At 44.2% G+C, this 17,030-nt stretch overlaps 1 protein-coding gene and 1 long non-coding RNA gene across 10 annotated transcripts in view; one reads left to right on the top strand and one right to left on the bottom strand.

The window, feature by feature from the left end:
• Positions 1–1,770: 1,770 nt before the first annotated feature.
• LOC310686442 lies at positions 1,771–11,424 on the bottom strand. Its single transcript, XR_014515920.1, has 3 exons — positions 6,031–11,424; positions 3,118–5,740; positions 1,771–2,090 (listed from the first exon to the last, which is right to left on the bottom strand). It is a non-coding gene; the product is annotated as an uncharacterized lncRNA (long non-coding RNA).
• Positions 3,645–17,030, top strand: part of IRF2 (interferon regulatory factor 2) — a 38,492-nt gene continuing 25,106 nt past the window's right edge. For 2 of the 9 annotated variants that reach the window (XM_083460077.1, XM_083460073.1), the window contains exons 1-2: positions 3,653–3,784; positions 11,503–11,623. The gene's annotated coding sequence lies outside the window, so the exon portion shown is untranslated. Of the gene's footprint in view, positions 3,785–3,843; positions 3,973–4,253; positions 4,393–11,502; positions 11,624–17,030 lie in introns of those variants that run through there. The other 7 variants (XM_083460076.1, XM_083460072.1, XM_083460070.1 and 4 more) reach the window with 6 other exon arrangements.

Genomic DNA, 17,030 nt, shown 5'->3' with positions numbered 1-17,030 from the left:
AGTACTTAATTTGTTCCGGAGGTCCGTTCCTAACCTGAAACTGTACTTAATCTGAGGTAAAACTTTAGCTAATGGGGCCTCCTGCTGCCGCTGTGCCGCCGGAGCCCGATTTCTGTTCTCATCCTGAAGCAAAGTTTTTAACCTGAAGCACTATTTCTGGGTTAGCGGAGTCTGTAGCCTGAAGCGTATGTAGCCTGAAGCGTATGTAACCTGAGGTACCACTGCATTGTTTGTTTTCAGGATCTGTACATGTGATCTGTTGTTAAAGGCATGGCCTGCATATTTTCTTGTTTCCAGGTTTTGAAGATGGCACCAGGATACTGCCATTATTCTTGAAATTATCAGGGTTTTAAAATATAGATATATTTGTGTCAGAACGGAATTTATTAACAATTTCTCCCATCCCTGCACTGCCAATCTGGAGGCCCACAAGTTCCCCATTCCTGCTGTGCGTGTTTTGTTTTGTTTTGTTTTAATTTGCCTAGAGGGCAAATTTATAGGTTCCTGTTTTGAAGAACCACTTTTTCTGGCAGCTTCCTCAAAGCCACAGCACATTATTTTCTGATGTGAAGCAGTCTTTGAAATAGAAGCTTGCAGAATATATGTAACCTACAAAGGGATTCCCCGGTACAGTGGTACCTCAGGTTAAGTATGTAACCTGAAGCGTATGTAACCCGAGGTACCACTGTAATTATGTACGTTAGTATTTATGTGAACTAAGACAGAGGAAGACACATGAAAGGTGCTAGACTGAGTTAAAAAATATTGTTATGGTAAGTATGAGACACTTGATGAATGGTAAAAAATTATCTGTTAAGATTTTAGAGGCCTGAGAGAAGTGCCAGGACATGCTGACATTACCAATAAAGGACACTGATGTTAACTGTGGTGGTTTTGTAAGCTTCCAAAATAAGCTTAACTGCAAGGTGAATGGGCCAGGTGGTAGGACCTCTCAGCTCCAGATGGTCTTGGATGATAAATTATTTGGATCTGTTCCAATCCAGCTTTTGGCACAGGAACAGCCTGAGCCCCCAATGGAAGATTTATGCCAGAGAATTGATTGAAGAAGTGCCATGTTCTTAGTTCTCCTGGACCTTTCATTGGCCATGGTGTCCTTCTGGACTGCTTATCTGGGTTGTTTTTACAAGACCTGGTCCTGTAGTGGTTCCTTATGTTCTAGAGAAGCCTTTCCAGAAGGTGATACTGGGAGACGATTGTTTCACTTCATGGCTATTGCTGTCTGGTGTATCCCAGGGTTCAATACTGTCCCTTATGCTCTTTAACAGCTACATGAAGCCCCTGGCAGAAGTTGGAGGTTTGGGCTGCAGTGTTCATCAGTATGCTGGTACCACACAGCTTTACTTCTTACCTTCAGATCCAGGAGAGGTTGTTTTTGAACTGTGAGTTGCATGTTTTGTTGTTTGTTTTGAATGTGTATTTCTAACTTACAGATTTTGCATTCCCTCTTGCTTCATCACACATGACCAGGGGGCATGACACAGTAATGTAAAACCCAATAAAGAATAAGAACTATAACATTATTTGAAATATACCCATCTCCATCTATTTAGTATATCACTCAGTACATAGCCAAGCATCTATTGGGCCTGGCAGAAAAGGTGTCTTCAGCTGGCACCCTAAATGAACCAAAGCTGGTTAATTCCCTAATTTCCCTTTATTTAGGAACACAGGAAGATGTCTTATGATGAGTCAGGCCCATTGGTCCTTCTAGCTCAGTACTATTTAGCAATACTGACCAGCAGCACCTCTCCTGGGTTTCAGACAGGATATTTTCCAGCTATACCTAGAGATGCTCCACCACTGAGCTATGACTCCAAACACCTCCATTAAATTCGGCTAACTCGATAAATTGAAAGTGGAATATATGTGTCAATGTGTATATGTAAAAGGGAATTCTGGCAACAGGTGGACTGGAATTAACTTTGGTATTTGTCCAGCAATATCCCCCCACCTTTAAAGGCTGCAGTGCTGGTTGCCAATAATTTTATTTTCTCTGGTGTGTGAGACAAAGTTTTGCTTTTGGTATGCGTTTTGAACAAAGATTAAAAGGTGGAAGTTACAAGTGGCATCTGAAAAAGAAGAAGCGAAGACAGAGGCAATAAGCACAATGAGTCATTAATGTCTGAATTCCAGTTCATCTTTGCCAGAAATCATACACCATGTCATTGAATCATCTCAGAAAAGGAGTGGGCTACAAAACAAACAAAAAACCATCAGCCAGGAAGTTCTGCTGACTTGGGAGATGTATCTGCTTTATTCTATGACTGACGCCAGTCTTTTGAAAGACACGTTTTAAGTTTTGTAGGCAAGGAAGACTAATTTAATAATTAAGTTGGCTAGATAATTTCTCTAATTCTTTTAAGCCATCTTGAGACATGTTTGTTTCACTTTCTTCCCCAGGCTTTCAATAAAGATTTTCAGGGCAGGTTATTATTGTTATTTATGAATTTATGTATTAATAAGTAACCATGAAAAGGAATATGATAGCAATGAAATAGTAAAAACAATAAAGCCCTCAATAATCAATGAAAGAGGATTAAAGACTCAATAAATGTTAAAAAGCCATGGAAAATAGATGGATCTTTGCCGGGAATCAAAATGACGAGAGAGTAGATACTAGGCAAGCCTCCCTGGGTATTGCATTCCATAGGCAGGATGCCACCACCAAAAGAAACACAAGGCATGGGCTTGGAACCAAAGGACCATGCAGCTAATTCTACACCCAAGAGAAGGATTTGGACCTGTGGTTTTTTCAACAACAGCACATGCTATACAGGAAGTGACTTTTCGAAAAGGGAGGAGTTTCACAGTGGTTGGCTGCTTAAAAAGACAATCCCACTGGTTATTTCCCCAACCTCATTATAAATAAAAATTCAGAAGAAAGAAAATTATACATGTGGCACGGCACTGTATGCCCTGACTTCTCAAATCCTCGCTTAGATAAGCAGCCACTGCCTCTTAGGCTGTTATTGTTTGTTTCACAATGACTAGAAACTTGGCTCTCTTTTTTTAGCAACAAAACAAGCCGAATCTCCCGGTTCTGCCAGAGGCCGCCGGTTCCACAGCGCGCGCGCGCGCGCACACACACACACGTACACACACGGCGTGCAACGCCCAAGGTCGGATCCAGCATCTCTCCGTCCCCCTGGGTCTCTTCGCACAAGGCTCTGGAAGATGCTCGGGCGCCATTCCGTCCCCAGGATACAGCATCCGACCACAGAAAAAGGAGGCGAAGACGACGAGGAGGAGGGGGGAAGCAGTGGCTGCTTGTAAGCCCTGGTTTCCCTTACCGAGGAACCGAAACCTCTATTTCCGCCTCCCCCACCAGCCACTTTCCACCCGCTCGCCGTGGGCTGATGTCGCTGTTGCTGGAGGGAAGTGAAAATGAAATCGACTTTTCTGAGAACTGATGAAAGCAGCGGAGCCTGCCAATGAACGGCTGCGGCAAACTTCCGCACCCCTTTCTCTCCTTCCAGCCCCCACCTCCCCTTCTCTCGCTCTCTGCACAAACAGGCCTGGAAGAGGAGCAGGAGGAGGAGGAAGGGAGGGGGGGATTTCCAAGACTCAGCTCCTCGCGGCTTCCTCCCCTTGTTTTGCTTTCGATCTGGGCTGATCTCCGCCAAAAGCAGAGGAGGAGGGAATAACTTTTAGTTTTGCTCCCGCGATTTATGCAGCCGCCTGTTTTCCTTTCCATTTTGCGTCTCTTGGCAACCGCGATAACCTTGAAGGGAACTGCCATAAATAACGCGAAACAAACTTATTGGTAAGGCATTTTTTTCTAAACAAAAACCAAAACCCAAATATTAATCCTTTGCAGATTAGGCGTTTCTCTCCCCGCCCCCCACATGCTTGAGACGTTTGCTTCCAGAAATGTTGCTATTGATCTTGATTGAAAACAAAAATAAAAGGCCAGCGCCGTTGCGGGTCATATGATTTTAGGTGCAGCTACTGGTAAGAGAATGCAGGGCTTTTAATTTCACTTTTGGATTTGCAGAGGCTGGGAAGGGATCGGCTGGAAGGACGCGTTTCTCTCGCTGGTTGTGGGGCTCTGAAACAGGCGGTTTGCTTAGGGGGTTGCCGGATGGCGAGAAATAGCAGCAGCTGAAACAAAGGCGAGGAGCGATTGCGACGGGGCGGAAGGGAGAAAATAATCTGGATTTAGGAGCACAGAATTTGAACCGAGCCCAGGAGCACCTTGCTTGGGGGACGCGGAGGAAGCAACTTTTATTTTCACTCCCGCGGAGGTTGACGAGAGAAGCTAATGGAGCTGCTGAGCTGGTGGACACTTGTTGTTTTCGATCCCGGGATACGTTGGCCATGCGGATATTATTTCTGGCAGCTGACCAGCCTCTTCGCGGGCGTGGAAGCTAGGTGAGCGAGCGAGGGCCCCCAACCCTGCAATGCACGAAGGGGAGCTGTGCATAAAACCGGGGGGGGGGGCGGGCGGGGGAAGGATTTCTCTTCCCACCTCGGGGACTTTGAACCCAGCCATGGCGGGGCAAGGCCCGTTCCGGTAGAAGTCGCTTTGCCGAGAGAGGAGAACCGGGCGGCTCCCGGGGCCCTGCGGCTGCCGCTTCCTATATGCTTTTCCTTTCCCACTCGGTGCTGTGAAATGAGGTCGGGGAGGGGGGAATTGGGCTGGGTGGTTTCGTAACGTGTGCTTGGTACCGAAGGGCGCCGTGTGCTCTTTTTTTGCTTTTCCCCGCAGAGGCCTTGCGGCTGCCATCTCCGCTCTCCCCTGCCCCTCCCCGAGAGGCTGTATGTAAGAGGAAGAACCAGGCAGGGAGGCGGCCTTGGGCTGGAGCCGGAGAGAAAGGGAGGAAATGGCCACTTCCCGCCCTTAACTAGCAACTGGCGCTTGTGCGGGGGGGGGAGACACACCTGGAGGTGCCACTCTGCCCGAGGCGGCGGGGGGGGGAGCCCCCGCCTCCCCCAAATACAAATACAAGCGTGACACCCCCCCCCCTGCGAAGTAGGTTGTTGGTTACACAAGCCTGGCTCGGCCACTTCCTTTTCTCCTCCGCCTCAGCGGCCGGGTCAAGCCGTGACGTGTTTGCTCCGCTTGGCCAATGGGGAGCCGGCTTCGAGGCAGTAGAACGCGGCACTGGATACTTCTGCGGCTCGAGGCGTGGGAGGAGAAAGGCGAGACTAGGTGCATTTTGTTCCAGGAAGCTCGGCTTATCTGGTGCAAGGGCTAGCAGATATACCCCCTTTGGCGCGCTAGCCTTACCCGTTTTTGCTTGAAGTCAAGCCGAATAGGTTGGAACCCGACGTTTTTTGTTTCTGCCAAGGGATGGTGGTTATTCTAGGGCAGAGTTTGGAGAACCTGTGGGCCTTCTAGGTGCTGCTGAACTGCAACTGCCATCAGCCCCAGCCAGCATGGGCAATGGTCAGGGATGATGGGAGCTGGAGTTCAGGAATATCTGACGACACAAGGTTGAGGAAAGCTGTTCTAGAGTGTCACAGCTGCCTATGATGGCCGCCTTTGTTGGTCATTGTGTTTAGGTACATGCACTTGGGGAGGCGGGTGGCGCTGTGGGTTAAACCACAGAGTGTAGGGCTTGCCGATTGGAAGGTAGGCGGTTTGAATCCCCGTGACGGGTTGAGCTCCCGTTGCTCGGTCCCTGCTCCTGCCAACCTAGCAGTTCGAAAGCACGTCAAAGTGCAAGTAGATAAATAGGAACCGCTCCAGCGGGAAGGTAAACGGCATTTCCATGCGCTGCTCTGGTTCGCCAGAAGTGGCTTAGTCATGCTGGCCACATGACCCGGAAGCTGTCTGCGGACAAATGCCAGCTCCCTCGGCCTATAGAGTGAGATGAGTGCACAACCCCAGAGTCGGTCACAACTGGACCCTAATGGTCAGGGGTACCTTTACCTTTACCTTTAACCATGAAACCAATACATAAATTATTGTGAATGTGGCTGCAGTTCTCACACATGACAAAGCAGCCACCTTACTTAAAGGCATTCAGCACAAGGACAGGGAAGGTAAACGGCATTTCCATGCACTGCTCTGGTTCGCCAGAAGTGGCTTAGTCATGCTGGCCACATGACCCGGAAGCTGTACGCCGGCTCCCTCGGCCAATAAAGCGAGATGAGCGCCGCAATCCCAGTTGGTCACGACTAGACCTAATGGTCACGGGTCCCTTTACCCTTACCTTACTTAGGAAAGTGTACCTTAGATCAGAAGCTCTAGTTAGCAAATTCATGGTGCCACATGGTTGATTTACTCTGGTTTAATTAATCTAAAATCATTACCACCCCAGTTTATGCTTTGCCACTTTTAAAGGATTTGTTCTAACAACCTTAGATTGTGGCATGGCAGCCCCTTTTCTCACTGGGATTTAGCCGTAAATGTCATGTGCAGAAGCAGCAGGCATACACAGTGCAGAGCAGGTCTATTGTGAAAACCCAGTGTGCACAGAGTTCTGTGCATGTCTTGTATGTGACTGTCTCTAAGGAGACAGCTAGAAGTCAGCAGTGGTTGCCACACTTCAGGAAGCCATTAGAATTTTACATGAATTAAAATTTGATAGTCTGTAAACCTGCATTTCCACTTTTCACTGAATACAAAAGAGCCGTTCAAGTGAGGGGCATAAAAGTTTATTGGCTATGAATGTTGCAATGTTGTGTGCCCTGTAATATCAAAATGTACTTTGTCTGAAAAATTGCACAGCGTGAAGATTAGACTATGTAAGAAGTAAGGGGGGCTTCTCTAGTGGCACCCACCCACCTTTGGAATGCCCTCCCATCAGATGTCAAGGAGATGAGTAACTATATAACCTTTTGAAGACATCTGAAGGCAGCCCTGTATAGAGAAGCTTTTTAAGGCTTAATGTTTTATTATGTTTTTATATATGCTGGAAACCACCCAAAGTGGTTGGGGCAATGCAGTCAAATGGGCGGGGTAGAAATAATAAATTATTATTATTATTATGAGAAACACAACAACTCAATTCCAGTGAGAGTCACTCATTGAAATCAATGAAACAAGTTTTTAAACAGCAAACTTAAGCCCCATTAATTTCAAATGGACTTAAGTGCAACTGACTTTTACTGAGTGTAAGGAAGTCCTGGTCTAAAAGTTATTTCGAACAAGGGGATTTTTGGTGTTCTAAGTCTTTGTTTGGTCTAGGTTTGATTTTCCCTATCCCTAAATTGTAGCAAATTCCCTTCAAAAGAGCGGCATCCTTTGCGTTGGGCAATCTAGAATTCCTAATTTGAGGAAATACTACCATTTTTGAAAATCTCAATCTGGTTCTCTTGGATCCCAGAGATTGCATAGGAAAAGGGCCTATCATTAACTCTTAAGATTCAGATATTCATACCAGCTCAGTTAGTATGCAAATATAAACATAGCCAAAGTCTTGGGACAAGTACTTTTTAACTTGTACACAAATTATCTAGAGGTAGGGTGAGTAGTGAGGTTTGCTAAAGACTTCAAATTATTCAGGGGATTAAAAGACAAAAAGCAATTGTGAGGAACCCAGAAAGGATCTCTCCAAAATGGCAAATGCAGTTTAGTATGAAGTGATAATTTACTGGAGTAAAAAAAAACTTCACATATACACTGATGGAATGTGAACTAGCAGTGGTGCATAGGTTGGTGAAAATGTTGATGCCGTGTGTTGCAGCTTTGGAGGAGAAGGCAAATTCCTTTTTTGGAAATTGTTTGAAAATAGAACTGTCAATATTAGAGTGCCTATTTACAGACTTTTGGTGTGACCAAACTTAGCATACTGTCCACAGTTCTGATCTCACCTCACAATATTGAGCTAGAAAAGGGCAGTCAAAAACGATCAAGGGGCTGGAGCAACTCCTAAGAACATCTAGGCTAGCATCCTGTTCTCACTATGGCCAACAAGTTGGCTATAGGAATCCCGCAAGCAAAACCTGAGCCCAGGAGCACTCTCCTCTCCTGTATTTTCCAGCAAATGGTATTCAGAAGCATACTGCCTCCAACCATGGAAGCAGAGCAGAACTCCCCTCTAAGGAAAGCTTACAATACTTGGGTCTTTCTAGTTTTGAAAAAAGATGAGTAATGGGACATGATAGAGACTTATAAAATATGCAACGTGGAGAGCATTTTCTCCTCTAAAAACACAGTGATGCTGAATGGTGGGAGATTCAAGGCAAACATTCGCTACCACAAGCTATCGTGGTGACTGCGACCATAGATAGCTTTAAAGCGGGATCGGGCAAATTCATGGAAGATAAGGCATATTGATGGCTCCCAGTCATGATTACTATATATTACCACCAGTATCAGTCAGGATGCTCCAGGTTCTGTTATTGCACTGTTCTTCTGCGGCTTTCTTGTAGGTGTCTGGTTGGCCACCGGGGGAAGAGAATGCTGGGCCTGATGGCTTTTCCCACATTCTCAAAATTAATGTGGACACTGGGACAAGTTTCAGTTAATTACGCTTCCTATATTGTAGCACTGACGCCAGTAATGGCGCAAGATTTCTTGGGGCAGAAATTGTGCTTGTACTGAAGAATGGCCATTTTAAAATAACGCCATGGGCTATGTTCAAGAGCATAACTTAGGGATGTATTGTGTCTCCCCTTCCTATCTCAATTTAATAATAGTCCTGATTAATTTGTTGAAAACCAGACATTGCTCAGCTCTAGCTGCCATCTCGTAAAATATCAGTGTGGTGTACAGTACAATAAAACACAAAACACCATTAAAAACAGTACAGTTGGCAGGCAGCTACCAAAGCCAGCAAAAATGTGTGGAACCCTTATCAGGTGTCTCCAGACTTCTCTGTGGGGAGAAAGAAGCATGTTATTTTAACATGCAATCTCTCTGGCCGCCTGGTTAAAAACCCCTTCCTTCCTGGAGATAGATCATATAGTCACATCTCAGGTAATTTGCTACTTTCAGAAGCAGTACTGGGGAACCTGCAGCCCTCCAGATGTTGTTGGACTCTCAACCAATTCCCACCAGCCCCACCCAGCATGGCCCATTAATGGTCAGGGGTGATGAGAGTTATAGCCTGGAGAACAACATCTGGAGAGCCACAGGTTAGTTACCCCTGCTTTACGGTGAGGGTGAATCAGAAGGATACACCTGCATCTGAAAGTCACACCAAATTGAGAGTTCCCTTTAGGACGTTAAGGGTGTTGCGAGACACCCTTCGAAAACTTGGATTGTTTGTGCCACAAAGTAGCGTGGAGTTGAATATAGATTAAAAACTATGGCTGTTGTTTCCACTTGCATGTAGAACTATGGTCAGATTTTAGAAACGGGTTTGTGTTACTTGCATGTAGACCAGGGGTCAGCAAACTTTTTCAGCAGGGGGCCAGTCCACTGTCCCTCAGACCTTGTGGGGGGCCAGACTATATGGGGGGGGTGAACGAATTCCTATGCCCCACAAACAACCCAGAGATTCATTCTAAATAAAAGGACACATTCTATTCATGTAAAAGCACGCTGATTCCCGGACCATCCGCGGGCTGGATTTAGAAGGCGATTGAGCCGGATCCGGCCCCCGGCCCTTAGTTTGCCTACCCATGGCGTAGACAGAGAAGTGACTTTTGTTTAATTTAGCAGCATTTACTCTCAAGTAGATGTGCATAAGATTGCCGCCCACAGAGGATCTTGATTCTAGTCACAATGGGTTTACCCAGAAGGGCACTGATTCTCAAAAGTCTCCAGCTGCAGAAGCCTCATTCCATCCAGAAAGACTTCTCTTGTTGGGGCATATTGTGCATTATTAGCCTGCTGGGCTGCAGTTTTAGAAACTCTTGCAGCTTCCAAACTGCACTGATGCTTGCTCTGCTTTACTGGCACAAGTGCCTTTCGGAGCACAGCCGGAGTTTGCTACTTCATAAGCATGAGTCATTCTTCCAGTGTTAAACAAGAACAAAATGTGCTCTCAACATGATGTTCTTTACAGTAAGGTACTCTTAGCATCAGTGATTTGTTAAAACACTGCCTACTGCTGTAATGCTGAATGCTGCTTATGAGTTTTGTTTTCTGTTTAAGGGCACTTTTGCCATGCTGCTTATGAAGCAGGGCTGCCAATACAATTCTGAATGTGTGATCTCTGTGCAAAGGGGAAACCAATAGGCTGGGCAGCTGAAAAGATACTTGTGGCGTGTCCAGGGTTTTGTACGTGGCCAGTGGGTTTAGAAAAACAAACTTGTGTTTTTGTATCAACGTTAGATTTCCATGCCATGTCAAAAAAAACTACTTTGGAAAGTCCCTCCCTCCTACATTTTAAGAGTAGCCATATGAAATGCGCCACTTATGTAAAAGAAGTCTGCAAGTTCAAAGCCTGTCCCCAGCCAGACTATAGAATACTATTTGTACAATTATTTGCATACTGACCTTTTTCTTTGCAAAGATATCTCAGATTATGAAGTAAAAAAAAAAAGGTACAGAGATAGATGCTCAAACTGTGGTCTGTGAACTCTGTTCTGTGGTCTGCGAAAAGGTTGTACAGTCAAGAATATCTGTTCTTGGCTGTGCCTATGTTTTATTTTTTATGCTAATGGAGATCAAGGCCTTTTGAACCAAGGCTAGATTATCAAATAGGCTAACAAGATTCTGGCCTAGGAGCTGTGATTTTCATATTAAGATGCTGGTGCAGTCTACTAATTTCCCTCTAAGTAATTTCTGAAATAGTGGTCTAGATTAGGGTCCCATCTGCACCATATATTTAAAGCTGTATGATACCACTTTAAATAGTCATAGCTTCCACCCTAAAAAATCTTTATTAAGAGTGCTGAGAGTTATGACGAGACCCCTATTCCCCTCACGGAAGTAAACCCAATGTGGTTAGGAGTCAGTCTCTCTTCCCAGGGAGCTCTGATAATTGTAGCTCTGTGACAGGAATAGGGGGCTCCTAACAACTCTCAGCAACCTTAACAAATTGCAGTTCTTTGGGGAAAGCCATGACTGTTAAAAGTGGTATGATGTCATCTTAAACATATAGTGCAGATGAGGAAACTCCTGCAGCTAAGCTGGTGTCTAATGTATTGCTCTGAGGCCGAGAGGAGGTCTTCTTGTCTGGGTAGCCCAGGACCTCCATACACACTGCCCAGGCTTGCGCCCCAGGAATGTCATTTGGGTGCTGCCAGTGCAGCAGTTTGACTTCACCCTCAGAGGCACACTCCATTGTCTCTCGAGACAGAGAGATTCCAATGACCGCCTTAAACATGTAGTGCAGGTGAGGCCTAGTTGTCAGAGCAGTAGGCAGGATAGTCAACGACCATAAATAATTGATTGGTGGTTGAAAACAGAATGTTGAAAGAAATCCAAGAAGTTTATTTAATCATGTATGGACCACTTTATATAAAATATCCAAAAGTGGTTTATAAAAATAAGGAGCCAAAGATTCTTAAATCAACAAAGAGCCAAGGGCCCCAAAACAAAACAACTCAATACACATATATTGATAATATAAATAAACAGCAAATGTTTTTTTTTAAAAAAATCAAATGTCCAACCCATAAAACTCTTAAAATAAACAGTACTAAAGATAATGAAGACAGTGACAGCGATGACTCCAGTGACCAAACTTGAAAGTGAGATGACTGAGTGACTTCACAGAGCTTTGCTCACAAAAGCAGACACATCCATCGCATAAGAAAGGTAAGGGTGTGGTTACTAAAACATAAATTAGGCATGTGCTTTGATTTTTAGAAGGGAAAAAAGTTTACTAAGTGGTCCACTGAGACCCCAGTAATTTTTCAAGTGATATTTGAAGGTGGAGGCGGCGGCAGGGATTTTGAGAAACACTGTTAGTTTATTATACTTCCAAATTTATGACATGTCTACACATACATAGGACACAGAGCCCCTCCACAAATATCTGTGCATCAAATACGGGAGCAATTGGCATCCTCATCAGAGTGCTGAGCTAGGTAAAGAACTGCCCTGAAATCTACAGGTGAAGGGCGGTATACAAGTTTAATAAATAAATGGGGGGGGGGATAGAAAAAGACCCTGCACTATGTCTGCTGTACTTTACTTTTTTCTACTGCCAGTTGTAAAATTGGTGGCTTCCTGGTGGGGCAGAAAGAATTGCACGGGGAAGCTTTTCCAGGACTTGCCACCCCTAGTTTAAAAAATTGTTTTACTCACATGTTTGTATGGTTCTAAGATCACAATGGGGAGCAAGTAGTTCCTTTTGTTTTGTTTTCTCACCCATCGGGTTGGTATTATGACTGGTCTGTCTCATAAAGTTGAACTGGCATTTTAAAGAAATGAAGATTGCAAGGCATTCTGCCTTCTCAGAATGCTACATTTGTGATTAACAGTACTCAGAAGGGTGGGTATTACGTCTAAGGGCAACAGATCTCAAAGAGCTACCAGTCACACGCCTACTCAACACCAAGTGACACTGTAGCATAGCTCCTGATTCCCACAGTCAGCCCATGCAGAAATCTCCACTGATGAAACCCAAACATCAAATGTTTGTAACAGTAGAACAAGCTGCATTCATAGACAAGCTGCTTAGTCATGGGGAAGTCCAGCACATCTTGTCAGGCAAAATCCCCCTTGGCAGGATGCAAAAAGGATTAATTTTGTAATGTATGAGACTGAACTTTTCCCTTTGCCATATGTGTGACAGTTGCGCAGTTAAGTTCTCCATTGTAATACTTAAAATTAAAATCAAAATCACCAGTCTGTAATCACAAGCAGCCTACTCTATTATAACTCCATGTGCCAGCTGACTTGGTGAGGCATCGCAGCCATGCCTGCCAGCCAGATGGAGAGGCTAGGCTTCCTTGCAAAAGGCTAGTTGTCTGTTGCAGAAGGCACCTGGCGCCCGACTAATTTCGAACACTGTAAGATGGGCCATTGCTCTGATCCAGCAGCCTCTTACGTTCTTATGTTATCATGATGTGTAACTAGTATAAACACTGTGGGGCTATTACCCTGGTGTTACAGGCAGATGCACTGGTAGATGAAGCTGTATAATCATGCTCCAACAGAAATTAAGCCATAGCTCTCCGGTACATTAATACATTGCACATTGACTATAAGTTATATATGTGTGCAAGAACTCCAAACTAAATCATTTATAGGAGTTGCGGGAAACCTTTGGCCTTCCTGATGTTCCTAAACTGCAATTTCCATAATCCTTGGCCTTGCTTGCTGGGGCAGGTGGGGATAGTAGTTCAACATCTGGAGGACAAAAGGTTCCCCATAGCTGGTTTGTGGCGTGCTGTGTAAATTTTTGAGCATCTTTAAGGGGGGGGGAATAGCCTCATTCTGTAATAGTTAAAGGCACTGAATATCATACATATCCCCTGGCACATGTGACCGAGTATTACTGCTTCATTTATGTAAAGCTAAAACCAGCAACAAAAAAGTAATTCACACATGGGAAACAGAAAATAAAACCCATAAGAAAGTTTGTACAAACAGCCAGGGGTTCAGTGCTACAGTGGCAGGCACTGCTTTTGCAATAGCCAAGTAATGGTAATCTCCTGCTAATTATGTTATTGTTGTTGTTATTATTTGCACTTGCAAAAAAATGTTTTCATTATCCTTTGGGATGTGGTTCAGAGTGTTCACCTTTGCAACTCAACATTACAGCAGGGCTTGAGTGACAGAAACAAAGCACAAATGAGCAAGTACAAGCAAATGTCAAAATGCCCAATTTGGAAAGTCTTGTGCTTGGGAGATTTCCAAGTCCTTAAAGGTGAAGAGAGGGATAGGGGTGGGGAACTTCACTTTCTAAAGAGATCATCTTTATTTCCAGTTGTCTGTCTAGGCACAGGTGATCTGTAGGTGGGAATGTCTGCACCCCAAAGCCATGGGTTAATCATGCTGAGAACTGGAGGGTTACAAAATAGGAGAGGTTTTTTATTAACAGCTAGAACAACCCCGCCCAGGTAATAAAACAAACTCTTTAATCAAATATCACATACCTTTATTGCACTGAGCAAATAGACGTTGCTCATGATTACAAAGAACAGTTTTACAAAAACAAAGATTACTATGAATAGCAAGTACACCTTGTGATTGTGACGCTTGTACCTCAGATACTTGAAATCTTGTGCTCAGGCACGTTCCACACTAAAACATTTGGTGTCTTTTTTCTGATTTCTACTCAGAAATGAAAACATACTCCCTGTCCTTTTATAATACCACTTAAAAGGAGGTTAATGAAATGGTCTTTTAAGAACCGATTTGTTCTTAGCCTCAACTTCTGTGTATTCTAAAGGGAGAAGCTGTGCTTGAAATATTAGCATACTTTTCCTAATTGACATATGAGTGCATTCTGTAACCCAAGTACAAATCGTTTTGTAACATGCAGCTATCAGAAAAGAGCCCATAAACAATAAAAGTATCAATGTTTTGTTTTCTCTTTTGCCATGACTGCAAATTGCAAAATTCAAATGCTTTGCTTTGAATTTTGGACTGGCTTGAATACTGCTTTTGTTTGTTGAAGGTGAGAGAGTCCGTATGATAGTCTCCTGAAAAAAATGAATATGCTACCAGATAAATCTCTGAAAACCATCATGTGCTTTTACAGATTGGGCCCATTTATTTTAATTCTTCCTGCTTTCAGTACACATAATTTAAGTGATACCTATTAAAGCTATCCTTTGTGATATAAACTTCTAATACAAGAATTAATATTTAATTCTGTTGTAAGTGTAAGCAGCAATTTTTCCTCTGTGCAGTTTTGGCTTCCAAATTTCCCCAATACCCCAGGGCCTTCCAGGAGTTCATAAAAGAAAGGAACACTCTTATCTCCTATATACATATAAACATAAGGCTGTTATCACACAGTTCTTTTCATTGAAGGATTTGTAGTGCCTCATCACAATCCTGGATTTGCATGAAGTCAGGGCTGGGGAAGTGAGCAGAAGAGAAGGCAGGGTGCACAACAACAGGGTCTTGGCATGGGAGTGAGAAAGGGGAGACACTGAGAGGGGGGAAGTGGTGCTTTAGAACAGCGGCACCAGGGATGGAGGAACACAGAGGCAGTTTTAAACAACAGCTGAGGTTTGAATAAAGCAAGGATGTAGAGACACAGGGTGCTTAGAAGTTGCAGTTTGTGGGAGGAGGAAGATGCAGAAGGTTACTGTGAGTTGGTTTGGGTGCAAGTGGGGCTGCAGAAAAGAGAAACATGGCTTCAGAAATGGGCTTAGGAAGGTGAAAAGTCATCTTAGTACAGTGGTACCTTGGGTTAAGAACTTAATTCGTTCCGGAGGTCCGTTCTTAACCTGAAACTGTTCTTGAAGCACCACTTTAGCTAATGGGGCCTCTCACTGCTGCTGCGCCGCCGGAGCACGTTTTCTGTTCTCATCCTGAAGCAAAGTTCTTAACCCGAGGTACTATTTCTGGGTTAGTAGAGTCTGTAACCTGAATCGTCCATAACCTGAAGCGTATGTAACCCGAGGTACCACTGTAGTCACATGAGGTGGGAAGGGAAGTTCATAGGGGTTAATGAGGGAATGGCTGAGTGGTTGGTGAGCAGAGGGAGCAGGGACACAGCCCCTAGTTAACAAATGCAGTAATAGGTGCAATGTAATTTGTTTGGTTTAGGGAGCTCTCATTTCTTTCATGCATCTTGTCACAGAATTAATGTGAAATATGGCCTGCCATTCACGAGAAGGATTAGCTAAAGTTTCCTAGTAACTGCCTATGACCTTATTGTCTACTTTCTCAGTCATCGTTAGATGTATTCTTGGTGCGTTCATTTATGTCTTCCAAGTACAAATTCCTTTGGAAGCAATAAGAAAGGGGTTAGATGAGGGAGCGGAACGTGTGGCCCTCCAGATGTTGCCTGACTACAGCTCTTATCATCCCTTACCATTCACCGTCCTGACTGAGGCTCAGTCTAACACTATCTGAGGACCACAGATTCCTCACTGCAGTGTCTAGGTGATAGATAGGCAACTGCTGGTTTGCATTCTGTTGCTTTTAGTCTCCTCCCTCATAGACTGTACTGGTCAGGCAATAATGCACAAGAGATGTGGTTTATTATGGACTAGCCCATCCTTCTTACATGTCACTTTGAAGGCACAAAGTTCATCGGTCAGGGGCCCGTGAAGTTGTTACAGTAAGTGCCACCAGTGCTTTTTTTTCTTAAAAAAATGTTTAGGGGTACTCTCATTTTCCTACTCATATTGAAATACTGCCCCTCAATGAGGCCAAACTTAGATTCACAAAATGTTTAGGGGTATGTGTACCCCTGCGTCCCCCCAGAAAAAAGCACTGAGTGCCACACTTTTAAACAACAACAAAAGAGAGGTGCCAGTACTGTGTACCCTTGAGTACCCCCTGAAAACAAAAAAGCACTGGGCCCAGCGATGGCTGGACTGTTTTACCTTGGCTCTCCAATAGCAAAGTTTTTTCTCATGTAACTTTTGGGTAGAACCTGTACAAGCATCGAAATAACTGAGGAGCTACATTTCCTGGGAAAATTAGGGTTGCACTATGCAGAGTCAGTAATGATGAGTCGCTTTTGCGAAGGCTTCGAAGGCAAAAAGATTGTGTTTTTCTTTCTTGGTTCTATGGCTCAAATTAAATTAAAACCATCCACCCAGTCTTAATTTTTTCCTCCCATGCCTTCTTAAATGCACATTCAGGAAGCGCCAGATGATAGCCATATAATTTACTAAGGAAGTTGGGTTAAAGTTCATACCTTTCTTTTATAATACAAGCAGTGGCCGATAAATGCATGTCCAGTTTACGCGTGACCACGCATGTGTGCCTCTTGGCGACCTCGAAGTGGCTGGAAAAGGGGGAGGGGGCATAACACGGTGGGCTTATGCGTGCTGTGCTGCCATTTGTGATGACCCAGAACACAACCCCTGCGCAAATCAGGAGTTCCCTGTATATTGAACATGTCTTAAGTATACAGGTGATTTACAATCACAAAATATACATGGTTAAGCTAAGGTGGATGTGTATGTGTATCCATATCTTGAAGATGAGCTAGATTTTTAAGGGTCATCTCTTATTTCAGAGCATAACTGGGGATATCGCCTACCTTTTAACATCACATCTGCCTAGAACAGATCAGCTAACTTTT

The sequence above is a fragment of the Podarcis liolepis genome, assembly GCF_965112155.1.
Source record: "Podarcis liolepis genome assembly, chromosome: 9".
In the NCBI taxonomy this organism is placed as follows: Eukaryota; Metazoa; Chordata; class Lepidosauria; order Squamata; family Lacertidae; genus Podarcis; species Podarcis liolepis.
This window is presented reverse-complemented; position numbering and strand designations above follow the sequence as displayed.